Genomic DNA, 16,304 nt, shown 5'->3' with positions numbered 1-16,304 from the left:
AGGTCTTCCTTCTGGATCAGAGTCACACATGCCCTTTCATGTTATACAGAATAGCAAAAGCATCAGCAGCAGAAAATTCTTTAATGTGTGTAAGTATGTAAACTTCAAAGCTACAAGAGCATTTCCACAGGCTCATCACCACACAGTGAAGCGGCTCTGAATCCAGCTAGGATTTGCAGAGAGCAAGGGAGGCCACTTTGAACACAGCTTCTCCAGCTCATATTCACATCTTGAAAGACTTCATTTTTGTTGTTGCTCTGGACTTAGTTCTAGCTGTAGTTGTTTAAGGATGAATTTGCAATAAATGGAGACATATTAAAATGGTTTAGAATAAATCATATATAAAAGTCATTTTTAAGTTTCTATTTTGTGTTGAGAATCCAATTTAATCTCATTTCCAGCTGATTGAGAATGTAAGCTGTGCTCTACCCATACCTGGATTATAGCTTCTGTGCCTCTGTCCCTTGACAATCTTTTTAAAACACAGTGTTGTGCTGTGGGAACATCTGTCTAAGCATATTGTACTCAACTCCTTTGGCCTATAGCTAAGATTATGCTATCTTGAGCACTGTTCAGTTCTGTGGCCTGATGGCCCCGTGCACTGTTCTACTCACAGCTGTGCTCAAGAACAACTGGAGGAGAGAGATCCCTTAGGGACTAAGTGCCTTCGTGCCCTCTCTGCAGGCAAGGTGCCTGCCTCTCAGATCTCACTCACCCTCACTGTCCATGCATCACATTGGACTGTGAGCTCCTTGTTCCTCTTCCTTGTCCTCCCCATGACAATAACAATAAATAATAATGATGATGATACATACATACATACATACATACTGGGGTTGGAAAGAAGGTTCAGCCATTAAGAGCACTTGTTACTCTTCCAGAGAACCTGGCTTTGGTTCCTATGACCCATATGGTAGCTCACAACCATCTGTAACTCTAGTTTCAGGAAATCGTATGCCTTCTTCTGACCTCCATGGGTACCAGGTATACCTGTGGAACAAATGCGTATATACAGGAAGAACACTCATACACATAAAATAAATGAATGTAAAAATTTTTAAATATATATAAGAGGCTTGCACTGTGAATGTATCAGATGAGAGTCTGCTCAGGATTCAGCTGTGGTGGGTCACAGGAAACTCTACTGAGTACTTCCTGAAAGTGCTTCCCGGAAGTCACACAGTACTCACTTCCATGTGCAGACATGCATACCCTGCGTGACAGAATCCCCAGTCTCTGTGCACAGTTTGTTCTGATTATGGATACCATGTTTTTCTCTTTTGTAATACAAATCTTGAAGAATGGTTTAATAATTTGGCAGTTTGGTTCCTTGAGGACTGGCACACTGAGAGTTGGGAGGCAATCTGGCTGTTGGCCCATCTTTGTAAAAAATTTTATTGGCAACAGCTGTTCCAGCTTATTTACTAATTGTCTGTGGTCACTTTCACACTGTCTCAGCAGAGGGAAGTCATTATGAGAGAGACTCTTTGGCCCACAAAGCCTAAAATCCCTTCTGACCTTTTGTGGAAGGCATGGCCAAGTCTAGTTTGCTATCCAGTCTCACTGCGGATCATCGTGAAACACTGTGACGCACCGAAAAGCTCTCCTCTCCACCACCAGCTTACTGAGGAACTTTCTAGTAAAGGAAGCAGGACTCCTTGGGCTGATATGCAATCTGTAAAGAAGTAACTACCATCTTCTTTGTTCTTCTGAGAGCAAGGCACCCTCAGGAAAACCTCCAGTTACAATCATACACTGTATAAACTCTCAAATGTTGTTGCAGGAAAGAAAGCCAATGCCCTGTTTTTAACTGTGATTATATTTAGTATTCTTTATTCAACACTTAGCTTTTCCTTAAAAAAAAAAAAACTACTATCTGTTTATAGGAGGGACTTTGTTGAAATATTTGTGAAATAGCAGTGTTTTGGTGGCACAGCAGGAACACCCCTCTTGTAAAGTAATAAACACAGAAGTATATTATAGAACATTTTCTTGGTGGCAAAGCAAATGTCTATAAGCTATTTTGAAATCATCTGAGCCATTTCTCTTATTAAAATATTTAGCTGGGTGGTAGTGAGTACAGGCCTTTAATCCCAGCACTTGAGAGGCAGAGGCAGGTGGATCTCTGTTGAGTTCAAGGCCAGCCTGGTCTACAGATTAAGTTCAAGGACAGCTAGGGCACATGGAAGAATTCTGTCTTGAATAACCAGAAAGAAGGAAAGAAGGAAAGAAGGAAGGAAGGAAGGAAGGAAGGAAGGAAGGAAGGAAGGAAGGAAGGAAGGAAGAAAGAGAAAGAAAGAAAAGAAAGAAAGGAAAGAAGGAAGGAAGATTGGAAGGAAGGAAAGAAAGGAAAGAAAGAGGAAGAGATGTCCCCTCTTTTTAATATATTTAAAAGCTCACAGAATTGTCAGATAGTGAGTGAATATGTTTTATCACCACTTTTGATTTGCTGTCAGTGTACTGCTCACATTAACATCACTGTGACCACTTGTGATATGTTCTCTTTGGAAGAAGAGGAAGATAATGTTAGAATATTCCAGAGATACTGCCCAGGGGGAAGATGGTCAGACTTTCAATAACATTTTCTCCTCTTGTTCTCAATAACTTTCATAGTTACTTTTCTATTGTTGTGAGGAGATACCATGACCTAGGAAGTCAGAAGTTTCTGAGCAAGGGTGAGCTCATGGCCTTCGTGGTGGGAGGCATAGCAACACTACAGAAGCTGCTAAGAGCTCACATCCTGATCCATAAATGGAAGCAGAGAGGGTGACACTGGGAATCGTGTGAGTCTCTTGAAACCTCAGAGCCTGCCACAGTGACACACTTCCTCCAACAAGGCTACACCTCCTAGTCCCTTCCAAACAGTTCCAGCAACTGGGGACCAAACATTTAAACATATGCACCTATGGCCATTCTCACTCAATAACTATTTGTAATTTTTTTGTTCTAGTCAAAAGGTAATATGCCATTATAGAAAATACAAAAAAACATGGAAAGAACAGAGAGCAGCAAGGAAGTAAAAAGATCTTCTATAGTCCACCACCTAGACAAACCACTGTTGGTATTTAGGTGTGTATTTCTAGCTCCCTGCCATGTATATAGTATATGCAACTTCAAAGATAGCTGCCTTTTACTTGGTAAGAATCCACACTTTGATACAGCTTTATGCTTACCATATCCTATGCAGATGTAGTATGTCTCAATAAATGCAATATGCCTGTGAGAAACAAAGACACACAGGAAAATTCACCTGCCCACACTTACACAGCTCACACTTAAACTCACTATGAGGTATTGTCTTTCCCATAAACTTTTGTTTCCAGTTAATAAGCTAAAGTGTTGAACGCAGTGGCCTAGATAAGGTCTGCAGTTAGTCTGTGACTTCAGCAGTGCAACCTGCAGTGCACGCTTTCTTGAAGATTCCAGGATTCCCCTTCCTTTCTGCTGGGGCTCTGGATCTCCTCCAGAGGACTCCAGGACACATTGGTTGGCCTGCTGGGCACCAGAGTATCCAGCATGACTGTCTTTTTACCTACCTACCTTTGCTATGCACTTCATGCAATGTGCTGGCCATGTTGTAGGCTCTTGGGCAGGGTCTAGCTGTCTACTAGAGCCATCCTACACAAAAGCACAGGGTAATTGTTTAGGCCATTAAACAGTTCATAAACCCAGCAGCTGAAGGAGTCACTCATTGCCAGTTCTCCCTTGTCACCAACCACCACATCTGCAAGGTGGTTGACTAGGGAGTGGGACCCATGTCCTTCATAGCCTGCTGAGCTAAGAAAGGACAAAGGCAAGCTTTTCACAGTTCTGTGCTCTCTGGAGTTAGTAAGGAGATCTAAGGTAGCTGCAGTGTTCTGGAGGGAGAGTCAGTAAGGGCCTTGCCTGCAACCAGCTTGCCATGGGGAAACATAATAAAAATTTGTTAATGCAATGTGATTCAAAATTACTATGAGAGTTAAGAATAATAAAGCTATACCTAAATAAGGTGCCATTAAATGTGTTTATATCTACATTAGGCTTAAGCTGTACTGCCAGTGGAGAGGTTTTAGCTCTCAGTATTCAACAGTTTCAAATGTACCAGAAAATGCTGGCCACAGACTGTTGCCTAACTGAAACCAGATAGGCCAGACTTCCCAAAGCTAGGAGAAGGAAATAAATCCCATTCGTTCAAAATAATCTGAACATTTTAAGTACAGCAATCACATGCCACTTGGCACAATTCAATATGAGTTTATGTCACTTTTAAGTAAATATGTAACTAAATAAACACAAATGAGCTTCTCAAATAATACACCAGAATGTTGATGCAAATTGCTGTGTGACCTCAGGCTGCAGGCAGATCCAGAAGATTCTGTTATTTTATTTTAGCAAAAGTATATCACGGTGAATGTTTTCATTGTGGGATTCCTTGAAAAGTGACTTGAGGGAAAGAAATCTCACTTCCAGACTTGGATCTGACCAGTAACTGACTCAGTGTCCTAGGATACTGAGCAGCACTTGGGATGATTAAGTAGAGCTGAGAGGACTCACCCACACACTCCTCGCATTTCCACCATGATGAGGTAGTCCTCTGTGGAGCTTTTTGCTATCATTGTGGGGTAGGGGTGGATTCAGATATTCCCATGAGGATCCCGCACTTGTAACACCCTAGATGGAGACTAGCACCTTAACTGTACAGATGCATACTACTAAGATGTAAGCATGTTAAACTTTCCATGGTCACACAGAAAATAGATAAATGGCCAAGCTAATGTATGGAATGCAATGTATGGTTCCTGGTGGATCCCCTTAAACCTCTAGTTAAAGGGCCTGCCCAGAAGTGAGTAGTTCTTTGTACATGTCAGTAGTAAACACAGGAAGAACTTCTATGGGGGCATTGGAACAGACAACTCCACAGAGGTTTTTTACATGATGAAAAGAGTGTGGCAGCCTCTGCTCCTAGGAACTGTGGGAAATTGGAAAGGGTAATAAATCATCCTTGTGCACCAGAAACAACTATACTGTGGAGGTGAATCATGTTGGAGATATAAGGCCCTAGTTGTTCTCTTGTCCCTGGCTCCCTGGCTTCCTGGCTTCTAAAAGACTTTATCTGAACCAGCTGAACAGAAAACTGCCCACATTTTTGCCTCTTGTAGCAACAGGAATATTCCAAAATGAGGCTCTCCCAGAGGGACCCTCCCTATCCCTCTGAGAAACCACAGTAATATGGACTTCATTGTGGGATTCCTTGAAAACTGATTTGAGGAAAAGAAAATCTAGCTTCCAGAAGTGGATCTGACAAGTATCTGACTCGGTATCCTAGAATACTGAGCAGCAAGTCGGATGTTCCTACAGAAAGTGGAAGGATGCATTCTTCTGCCATGAAAGCCTACCTCTACTGCCTCCTGCCACTAAGCTTGCATCTCAAATCCCCTAGGGTCTAGTCCCATAAGTACACTAGGAAGGATGAAAAACTAAAAGGATGCTTGAACTCCTTGTCCCAAGAGCATCCTCTTAGCCATGTAATACCTTAGCCTTCAGTATCCTTCTCTGTAAAATGAACCTCCTAATGCTTTTCCTATATGAATGCCATTAACCAAATTGTGTGCATCATGGAGTCTTCATCTGCATTGACAAGTTCTTTGTGGAATGTGTAATATTTGCAAACTAATGAATGAGATGTCAGATGACAGAATAGCTTGTGGTCTTGATATGGTGAAGTCTGTTAGTGGAACCCTAATACTGCCTTAGCAGAATGTCAGCTACCTTCTTAACATCAGCCAGAAAGTTAGTCTCTTATTAGGCAAGAGGAATGAGCAAGCCAGATCCTGAGCAGCTGTTTTACCATCTTTCTTACAATGTTCAGGTAAAGGTACACTCAAGGATTGGAAGCCATGAGGCTGAGCTTGCAGATCTGTTCATGCCATACTGCAACGGAGCTCAGATGGGGCTCCAGTCCCAGCCTTATATTGTGACAATGCTGTGAGCTGTCATCCTCCAGATCCCCAGTGCTGCATGTCAGCTGGCACAAAGGAGCCCTAATACATGCCATACTGTTTCCAGACCAGCTTTTCTTGACTGAGTGGTGACATCAACCCCTTTTTGAGACTTATCACTTAATTCTCAGCATTCAATGTGTGCTAGATAGATTTATATCAATTTAACACAAGCTAAAGTCATCTGCAAGGAAGCAGCTTCAATTAAGAAAATGCCTCTACCTTTCTCTGGCAGCCATCAGGTGAGCCGAGATGGGTGCATACAAATACATCAAGAGCTATGGAGGAAGGAGCAGCCTGATGTGATGTTCTTTCTTCTGAGGGTCCACTGCTGGCAATGCCACCAGCTCTGTGCTGCACAGGGCTTCCCACTGGACCTGGCCTGATAAAGGCTGAAGCCTGGGATACTAGGCTAAGCAAGGTTCTGTCATTTACAGGATTTGTGTCCACTTTGGTGGTTACAATCACACAGTTCCTAAGGGTGCGGCTTACAGCAAGCTTGTCCATCATGGTGTTAAACAGTTGAATTTGCCCAAAGCTCTGAGTCTGTTCTGAGAGAGCTGGGTACCATTGTGGAGCTTTGAGAGTCCTGAATTCCTACTGAGTTGGTGAAGATTCCAGATGTAAATGTTTGGAGCCTGTCCTCATTGATTCGTTCCATAAAACTATCAGAAGAAATCTTGACACCCAGTGGATCGCCAAACCAGTCCACAAGCACAGAGAGATGCGTGGGCTGACATCTGCTGGACGCAGAGCCGTGGCCTTGGAAAAGGCCACAAGCTCCACCACACTATTGGTGGCTCTTGCAGTGCAGCCCAGAGAAGACACAATACTCTCCAACCCCATCGTTACCGCTAATTCATGTAATATTTGTAAAATTCACATCCAATAGACAGTTTAGGACAAAAAAAAAAAAAGGTCTCTAAAAGACAGGCTGTATTGCATTTTCTTAATTTGTGATGAGTGGGGGAGGGCCCAGCCCATTGTGGATAGGGTGGTCCCTGGGCTGGTGGCTCTGAATTCTATAAGAAAGCAGGCTGAGCAAGCCATGAGGAGTAAGCCAGTAAGCAGCACTCCTCCATGGCCTCTGCATCAGCTCCTGCCTCCAGCATCCTGCCATTCTCAAGTTCCTGCCCTGACTTTCTTCATTGATGAGCAGTAATGCGGAAGTGGAAGCCAAATAAACTCTTTCCCCCCTTACTTGCTTTTGGTCACAGTGTTTCATCACAGGAGTAGTAGCCCTGACAAGGGCACAGGGCCACATACCAATGCAAATCATGCAAGCTGGCCACAGCTAGGCTCCCAAGTATTGTAGAAAATTCTTCCTCGGCACTCAGAGCTCCACCCAAATGTCCGTCCAGAATAAAAATATTGTGCCTCCGGTGGCCGGGATAGTTAGGGTGTCGTCTGATGGGAATTTAGTTTACTATCCACAAATAATGCATAATAGGCACATATGCCAAAATACCTATGCACAACCAAAACCCACTAGCCTGTAAAATGTGAGATGTCTATGGGTATGTGTCAATAATCCTCTCATTGTCTAAAGTATCCATTCAGACAGAGGAGGCGACTCACTGTGGAAGAGTGCTTGCTGCAGGAGCGTAACGACCTGAGCTCAGATTCATGAGACCCAAGAAGCTGAGTGTGGCCGAATACATTTTGCCTCTTGCAGCAACCCAATCATTCCAAAATGAAGCTCTCAGCAGTGGTGAGAGAAAAAGGGAGGCAGAGGCAAGGAGGATCTCCCAGCTTTGCTGGCTGCCAGCCTTTCCCTGAGTTCAGTGAGAGTCTCAAGGGACTGAGATAGCAATCATAGGACACCTGGTGTACCCCTGGCCTCAGTATGCACACTGTTCACACACATCAAGGCTTTTAAGTATTTTCAGCTGTATACTTGAGATGTGCCCTGGTGGGAATTTCTGTTCTGATGAGTATTGAAGTCTACATTTAGCTTCAATTTACTTGGTCTAGTTATCTTTAGCCCTGTGGTTTCTAATCCAAGGAGTTCTGAGGTTGAATTGCACATCTTACTCTCCAAATTTAATCACAGAAAAGCTCAGCCTAAGTTCTTTGTAAGAAAATGTCAAAGATGTTTTTGGAGAATAAATTGGCAACTTGCTAGAACGTGTATCCGGCCACCTTAGATGGCAGCAGTAAAGAAGACAGCCGTTTCTAATGTGTGTCCTGGCATTTGTCATTAAGTAGCTTGCTTTCTTTATAGTTAGCCATCATCCTGAGGGACGATGCTATTTCTGGTCTAGGCTATGCTTAGAGCGGAGCCCACTGCTGTTGTGGGAAGTGGGCACCAATACAGCACTTTATGTTTGCTCAGAAATGTACCCACTATATTATTGAATTCATGGAAATGAGAAGCTTTTAATGGCACCCATTTTTTAAGGTACCTTTAGATGACAACAAATTGAAAGAATATTAACTGCCTTCCTGTTATAGTTCCAGCATGACACAGCTGTCTAAATAGTCATTTGAAAGCACCCCCTTCCTGCCCTCCTGAAGGAAGATAGTCTGGCCAAATGAACATGTGGGCCTGGGGTCAAATCCTTTTCTTCTACACTTCTGTGAAAGTCTAAAACTGTCTCTATGCTCTTGTTATAAAGAAAAAATGTTTTTGGCATTTCTGAAATACTTTCCTGACATACAAGGTCTGAAGTTGGGCAGGGTGTGGCCCAAGGCCTATCCCGCCATGCCAGAGCCTTTCTGAAGTGGTAAAGATGACGGTTGGCCCCACCACTGTCCACCCCCGCCCCCCCAGCAAAAAGAAGGCAAAAGTAGTTTCCTGTGCCCATTCATGACTTGTAAGTGAATTTTGGACATTTCTCCCCAAAATGACCCATTTCTTTCTGCTTCTTCCATTGACCAGGGGCTTGCCCATCCTGCCAGACATGTTGCCTTTTATGCCTTCCATGGTCTTCAGTGCTCACAACTGCTACAGGGTTTTTCACTGCATAAACCTAGCCACTAAATCATGTCACTGCGGTATTAATTTCCTTCCCTGTGCTGAGGATATGCAAATATGCTAGGCTTAATCCTCATCACCTGTCCCCTGGCCCAGGGCTGCCAGCAAGCAATGAGGGGGCAGCAGGCAGAAGTGGAGGAAGGACCATAAATGTGGCGGCGCCAAGCCTGGGTTGTGCTGCCATTCGTCAGCAGCCCACATCTGCTGGGAAGCCGCCAGCCATTCCTTCCTGGCAGCCTCAGCCTCCCAGTGGGAGATAAGCTGAGCTAGGGACTAGTCTGGCAGCCAGATTCCAGCCTGGATGAAGGGTGTGTGGCTGGCTTGGGATGTTTGGGATGGGTATGCTGAGCCACAGCAGCAGCTGCCCTCTTCTAACCCGGGCTGTTGACAGGGCCTGCTGAGAACCCTTGTTCCTGAATTTAACAAATCTGGAAGCTCAACATTGTCATTTTGAGTTTTCATTTGGAAGTGTCATTTTATTGGAACCAAAAATCTCTGGTCCGTTCCCCTGAGGACATACTAATCTTGTCTATAGCACTGAATATCCTCTGGGTGAAGATGCTGCCAGTCCCTAGGCTCCCAGCTAAACTGCAACCTTGCCCTCAGACTCCTGCCTCCTTGGTATTCCTGCAGTCTCTCAAGAGAACCTGTTAAATGACCACAACACCATGAAAGGATAGTTTAACACAGACATGTCTCCAGTCTCATTGTGACTACCTGGGTAAGAGACCCTGTGAGATGTCTGCCCACCTCTGTGAGTTGGCAAAGGTATGGGTCGCTTTATGATTCAAGAGGTTTATAAATGATCCTACTCTGTATAACTTCACTAAAAGGGAGTATTTGGGACAATGCTCCACAATGCAAGGAATTGCTTTCAGCTCACTGATGGGGTGCTTTCTTAGTGTCCCTGAGGCCCAAAGTTCAGTCCCTAGTACTGGAAGGGAAAAAATCAATGCTCTTAACTATTAAGAAAAATAACTCAGTACCTTTTAATACTTGTGCTGACTTAACACTATTTTGAAAGACATGGCTTCTGAGAGGTTCTCAGACTAACTGTGGTGGCACATAGCCGTAATCCCAGCAGTCTGGAAGGCCTTTAGTTCAAGACCACCCAGACTATTGCTATAGCAAGACCTGGTATAGGAAAATAAACAAAAAGGTTATTGATTGTTTTTCTGATAATCAAGCAGACTCCGAGACCCACAGTGTGGCCTGGGGAGTGTCACTCCAACAGAGCGTTGACCATCCTGTTTTCTTATCTCCAAACACTTGCTCATTTTTATCTCTTTTGATTTATGTGCATGTATAGAGGTGAGTGTTGTGGCAGATGTGTGCTGGTGCCCCAGGATCCAGAAGAAGGCTTCAGACCCCCTGGAGCTGGAATTACAGGCAGTTGTGAGCTGCCTGACATAGGCGCTGAACTCAGGTCCTCCTTGAGAGCAGTGAATTCTCTTAACAACCCCAAAGATATCTTTCCAGACCCCGCCCCCCCACCTTTTTTATCTTTACAAGTAGCTTTCTTTCAGCAATGTTTTATATCAATCCCTTCTAAAACATTTTAAATTAATATAAAACAGCCTGTAAAAATTCATGCTAAGTTCCCTAAAACACTTTAGAAATTTCCTGCATTTTCCTAAATTGCCACTTCGTTAGAATGAGAACTTGGCTGAGGAAGGAAGCCTCAGGTGCACCCACAGTTGACTTCGGTTTTCTTCTTCTCCTGAACCGGCCTTCCTAAGCCCAGGCCTGTATTCCTAAACTCTGAGCCTGTATTCTTGCAGACCTTAAGAACTGTTAGGACATTGACTGTGAAAACAAGTCAGTCCCTAAAGCTCTGCCATGTGCTTTGAAGACAGAAATTTACACCTGAACAAGCCAACAAAGGAGGTTTTTCCTAAGGCTTTTTTTTTGGGGGGGGTGCAGAATAACCAGTGCCAGCCTACCCTTAGGAAATATCTTTCCAGTGAGATCTGACTCGGTTTTGATAATCATGATAGAGTCTTCTGGGGCTGAATGAAAAGCCACACTGGAAAGAGGCTGCCAGGCTTGTGGCCTGCAGAGGGCGCTAGAATACCGTATTTTCTGAGCCAATCCTTATAAAAATCAGAAACTGGGAAACTACAGAAGGGGGAAGGGCGAAGCCTGAGGCTTCTTAATGCTTCCAACAGTCAGGCTGCTTGCAGTCTGGTAAACAGGCTAGGAATTGTGGGCAAGGCCTTTCCCTTCGTTTTGCACCAAGTGTGAGATCAGATGACTCTGTCCGGACTCATTACTTTCATAGCCTAAAGCTAGTTCACACAGCAGCAGGAGTCCACCAGAAAGGCATTTAATTAATGAAATTGAAACTGGTATTTATAACTGCTGATTAGTAGTAGTCAGGGTTTTTTTTTTTTTTTAAGTATTTCAAGTAATTTATAAAGCACTTACATAAATAGAAAGCTTTAAATGCTGATATTCCATAAAAAGTAAATAAAAATATTTTTATGCATTAAGACTTAATTAAGTGTCATGATTTCATGTCACAGATTTAAAACAGGGCAGGTGAGACCTGCCAACATTACTACAGCTGCGTTTTACATGAGGAAAGTAATTAAAATGGTCGTTTATGTCTTTTTCCACTTACAGGTATTTAGACTGCTCTGTATTACACCATATATTTTCCCAGCAATCGTATTATGGCAATATATCTTAGCAGGCAATACCTTTGTTGTTGGTGGAAAGGTGAGGGGGAGCATTCATCAGATGAGAAAGCTGTCCTGCACCAATGAGGCTGACAAGAACTTCCTTCTGTGAGAGGACCCTTGTGTCTCTTCACATTCTCCTCTTCTTTCCGTCTGAACAAAACTCAATCAATTTCCACAAGAACAGTTTTTCCTTCTATTGTCAGGAAGAAAGACAGCAGAAGGCAGGACTGTACCTGCCTGGTCACGTGATCCCTGATTATTTAGCCCTCACCCTGCATGAATGAGTCCTCCTGTTTGAAGCTGGTCTTTTTCTCTTGTTTAGCTAGTAATGTGCTAACCTTAAATTGAAGGAAGACCCACCCTTGTGAGGTTGAGTGGCAGTTAGCAATGGGAATAGTGTCCTGAGTTCACACATCAGAGCTAAACTGCAATTCTCTGGGTAGAACAAAAACAGAGCTATCACTGCGTACTTATTTACTGCTGTTATTTATGTTAACAATCATAGTGGAATTATTACTTGATGAAGTTTTAACGACGTACATAATTTTGTGCCCCAAGAGGCATCAGTTACCAAGTGAGGCTGAAGTCTCAAAATCAAGCCGAGGTCCCAGCACTCTAAAATATTGAGTGTAATGTGCAGCAAAGGCTTGGTGAGTCCAGTGGCATTTGCCATTTCTCCAGCACAACAGAACCTCTTTTCAGGCATTCAGTCATACAATGTGAGTTGTCCCATTGCTTGGATTGTGTGAGCAGCAGTTGAGGATTCCAAGGTGCACACAGTTACCTAGGGTGGGGTAGGACAGCCTCCATTGTCTCTTAGCAATCACCTATTAGGAACAAGGACTGAATTCTCCTCTCTGCCTCTTCCTTAATAGCATTGTAACAGTTGAGCCTATCTCTAGTTGGTTCTGCTTGAATTAGTCAACTAGTGATTATTTATAAGCAACATAGATACAATTGGACAGCCAGCTGATCACCCTGACTTTTCCTTGGTTGTCTAAACATCCAGGTCCACCTTTCCCAGCTGTAACCTTGTCCTACCTGTGCCCTGAGCTTGCAGTCCAGCTCTGTGGGCGACACTATAACTCCTTGCTCTGCTGGTCCAGCAGTGATGACAACATGTGCCACTCAAGTGCTCACGGCATGATTGACAGGCTTACTTTTTCACTTACTTTTGGAGAAATTTAATCACTGTTTGTTTTTAAACTCATCACCAATTACAGAATGAGCGAACTTATGTTTTTGTATCCCTCACTGAAGTTAACTCCCTAAAATGTCCAACTTCCATGTCCATTCATAACTCCTAGATCCAAAATATGACCCCCATGTTCAAACATTGTAATTCTACAAAATAGAATTTTCAAGCCTGCACTAATGGTTAGCATTTAAAATCGCTTGCCTGTGTTCCAGTGCCACCTCCTTCACTTATGGAGCAGCTGTCCTGAAGTCAGCTCTCCTGCTTCAAAACTCACAGCTCTGTATGCCTGAGATCGAGGAGTCTGAGGCACAGGGCTGGCCAGATGACTTTACGGGGGCCATGTTTAGACTGTTCACACTAATAAAACCTGAACCAGGCTCAAGCATTCCTTTTCAGCAATCTCTGCCATTCCTCACAGTTCACAGCAGTTCAGAACAAACCACCAAATTCCACTTTAAATGCCATTGGCTGTTTTCTGCTCCTGAAGTTATCACCACTCTACCGTGAGGTTCTACTCCTTAGTTATTTTTGAAAGCTGCAGTGAACAGGTTATCTATAGTCAATTCACACAGAACAGTGGGAATTTGCATTGTTGGCAAAAGTCGCTACAGCTCCTCTCAATGGAGTAGCCATGTGGCTGCTGGCAGTTCTGTCCTCGGATCCCTACTGTACTGTGCAGCAGTGCATGTTGGCTGGGTTAGTAACACAGAGTCCATGCACTATAGCATATGGGCCACTCCATTCCTCAGCCAACACTCTTTGTAAGCTGCTGACTTCCCTCCTTTGCTGATGATATTGTAAAAATACCGACCACATGACCTCTGCCCTCAGAAGTCTCTTGGTCACCTCAGCGAAGTACTCTTAACATGTACAGGAAAATAGAAGTGGCTGGGTGCTGAGTTCTGTGACCGTCTTAGGTTGGAATTGGTGCTCACATGCAGAGGGAAGAAAGTGTTGTTGGAGTGCTGATGAAAATATTACTTGATCCAGAAAGTAAAGAATCACTGGGATTTTTTTACTATTTAACTAAAAGTGAAGGAAAAAACCTAACCTTAGTTCAGATGCACTTGCCAATATTTACAGTAGCAAAAATAGGTCTCCATGAGAAGCATTTGGTTACTGCTCTTCATGAGCCCCAGAGCTCATTGGAAGATGTCCCACTCATTGTAACCACTCAAGAACCTTGCCTGTGCCTGGAGGTGGTAGCACATGTCTTTAATCCCAGCACTTGGGAGGCAGAGGCAATCAGATCTCTGTGAGTTCAAGGCCAGACTGGTCCCCAGAGCTAGTTCTAGGACAGCTAAGGTTACACAGAAAAGCCCAGTCTTAAAACAAACAAACAAATAAACAAAAAAAACCCTAACAATAACAAAACCTTGCCCTTTAGACCCATGTTCTAGAATCCATCTCAGGAAGAAGCGTTGTTATCATGTGCATGCCATTGGCCACATCAAGCCATATCCCAAATCTAATCTCAAGGAAAATGAAAATGTACTGATCTATCATACTATGATATAACATCAGTGCCTGTCACCACTGCCTGTGGTCTTTAGGAAGGATAAAATGCTTGGTATACCATTAGTGAAAACAGCTTACACCCTGGCAATCATGACCAAAAGCTCCTACTGTATAGGGATCCTCAGTCTTCTCAGATCCCACTCCTGCTTAGAAGGCACCTTTGAGCTTCCCATCAATGAGTGCCCTGTGTCTTAGTGAAATGTCTGCAAAGAACTGGTTTGTTAACTGCATTGCTAGTTTCTGTCCTGAACTCTTCTGTCCCTTGAATTCTCTGAAGGCTGTGTGTTCAGGCCACACATCTTGAATAATCTGAGCTCATTGGTATCCACATCACCCTTTATCCAACATTCTATAGCTAATAAATCTGTACTGATGAAGTTATTTGCAGCTAATGTGTCCTAGCTTTGAAGCAAAATTGCCTCATTCTGTTTGCTTTGCTTGCCACAAGACTCGGGAGATGTTGTTCTGTGGAGATAGTCTCAAATCCATGCTAGCCTGTTATACTTGAAGACCCCCTTTGGCTGCACAAGTTGGGTTGTTTTGTTTTGTTGGTTCATTGCTTTTCTACCCCTATACAATTCACTGTCAAAGTGTTTAGGTGAAAGTATTCTTTGCTAGAAAGGGCTCCAGATTCAGAAAGAGCATTTAAAACACTCATGTTTCTTGTCTGGGCCCTAACATATGAAGTCTGGAGCTTCCCTGCCTTCCCTAGGACATCAGTGGCTAGAATAAGAACACTTCCTTACCACTCTAAACCGCTCCACCCCAGCCTGCATCCACAGGATGTAAATCAGTGCTGCCCATCAGACAGCTGACAGGACAGTATACTAAGTGAGCCGTTTTGGAGGCGCAGATGAGCCTGAAGAACTGGGTGAAACCATTCAAAATGCACCAAAACCCTTAGCATATTTTAAGAGAAAACATATGAAACACCAAAGGGCCCCTGTGCTGACCTAGAAATCATAATACCCCCTGCACACACACGCACACACACACACACACACACACACACACACACACACATGCCTTTCTGCCTGGGGGTGTGTCTCATTCTATCATCTGTTGCACCCTAAGTTCTCTTGGTTTATTTTAAAACTCCATCCTTTCAAACATGATCATCTCTGCTCAATTGGTTGGCTTTGGTTTTGATGTTTTGTTTCCTGTCAGATTCTCAAGGTTGGACCAAGGCCCCTTGAACTATTCTCACAGAGCCAAATGGCCTCATACCTAGAAGACAGATAATTGTTAAAGAAAGTGTTGTTAAAGTGTTCCCGAGAGATACCATATCTTCATTCTTGGAACCGGCACTCTGGGCCATGGGCTGGTGGTGTCATATCTTTGTTCTTGAATCTGGCACTCTGGGGCATGTGCTGGTGATCTTTGGCCCAGCTCTGAAAGTACCTATTAAATACTTTTCATTGAATTGCACCTTTGTTCTATAGAAATGCCACATGTCACTCATGTTAGGCCTTGAGCAGTCTTCCTATGAAGGTCAAGCAGGAAATCTTGTCACAAATAACACTGTCACTTTGGAGCTATTAGCAAACTTAGGGCATTATACAATGTCCCTCTAGTAAAATTAACCTCTTATCTGAAACATGCAAATAAGAAAAGGTTGGGCCATCTCTTGAAAAGTCCCCAAACACATTATTTGAAGCTCTAGAAGTTAGTGATTTGTAGAAATTAATTTTGTGATTAATTGAATAATCAGTGTATGCTCTGGTCCTTCCTGTTGTATGAAGGGCATATTGTAGTCTGAGATGGCCCCTAAGTGAGAAGAATTGCAGAGGAAATCAGTGCGGCACATAGGGCCAGCAGTATGAAGCTCAGGGGAAAGCCAGTGCAGCACATAGACAGGTGACTAAGGGGCCACAGTGTGAAGCCCAGAGGAAAGCCAGCACAGCACATAGGCAGGTAACTAGGGGGCTAAAGTGTGAAGCCCAGGCAGT

General features: G+C 43.5%; 1 protein-coding gene and 1 pseudogene across 2 annotated transcripts in view; both read left to right on the top strand.

Annotated features, from left to right (window-relative positions):
• Jazf1 (JAZF zinc finger 1) overlaps window positions 1-16,304 on the top strand; it is a 323,397-nt gene that overhangs the window by 231,599 nt on the left and 75,494 nt on the right. The gene's annotated exons all lie outside the window — the stretch shown is intronic.
• On the top strand, window positions 6,231-6,836 carry LOC116098934 (annotated as a pseudogene).

This window comes from Mastomys coucha, unplaced genomic scaffold, assembly GCF_008632895.1.
Source record: "Mastomys coucha isolate ucsf_1 unplaced genomic scaffold, UCSF_Mcou_1 pScaffold20, whole genome shotgun sequence".
Lineage (NCBI taxonomy): Eukaryota > Metazoa > Chordata > Mammalia > Rodentia > Muridae > Mastomys > Mastomys coucha.
Note: the sequence above shows the minus strand (reverse complement) of the source record. Positions and strands in the feature narration are given on the sequence as shown.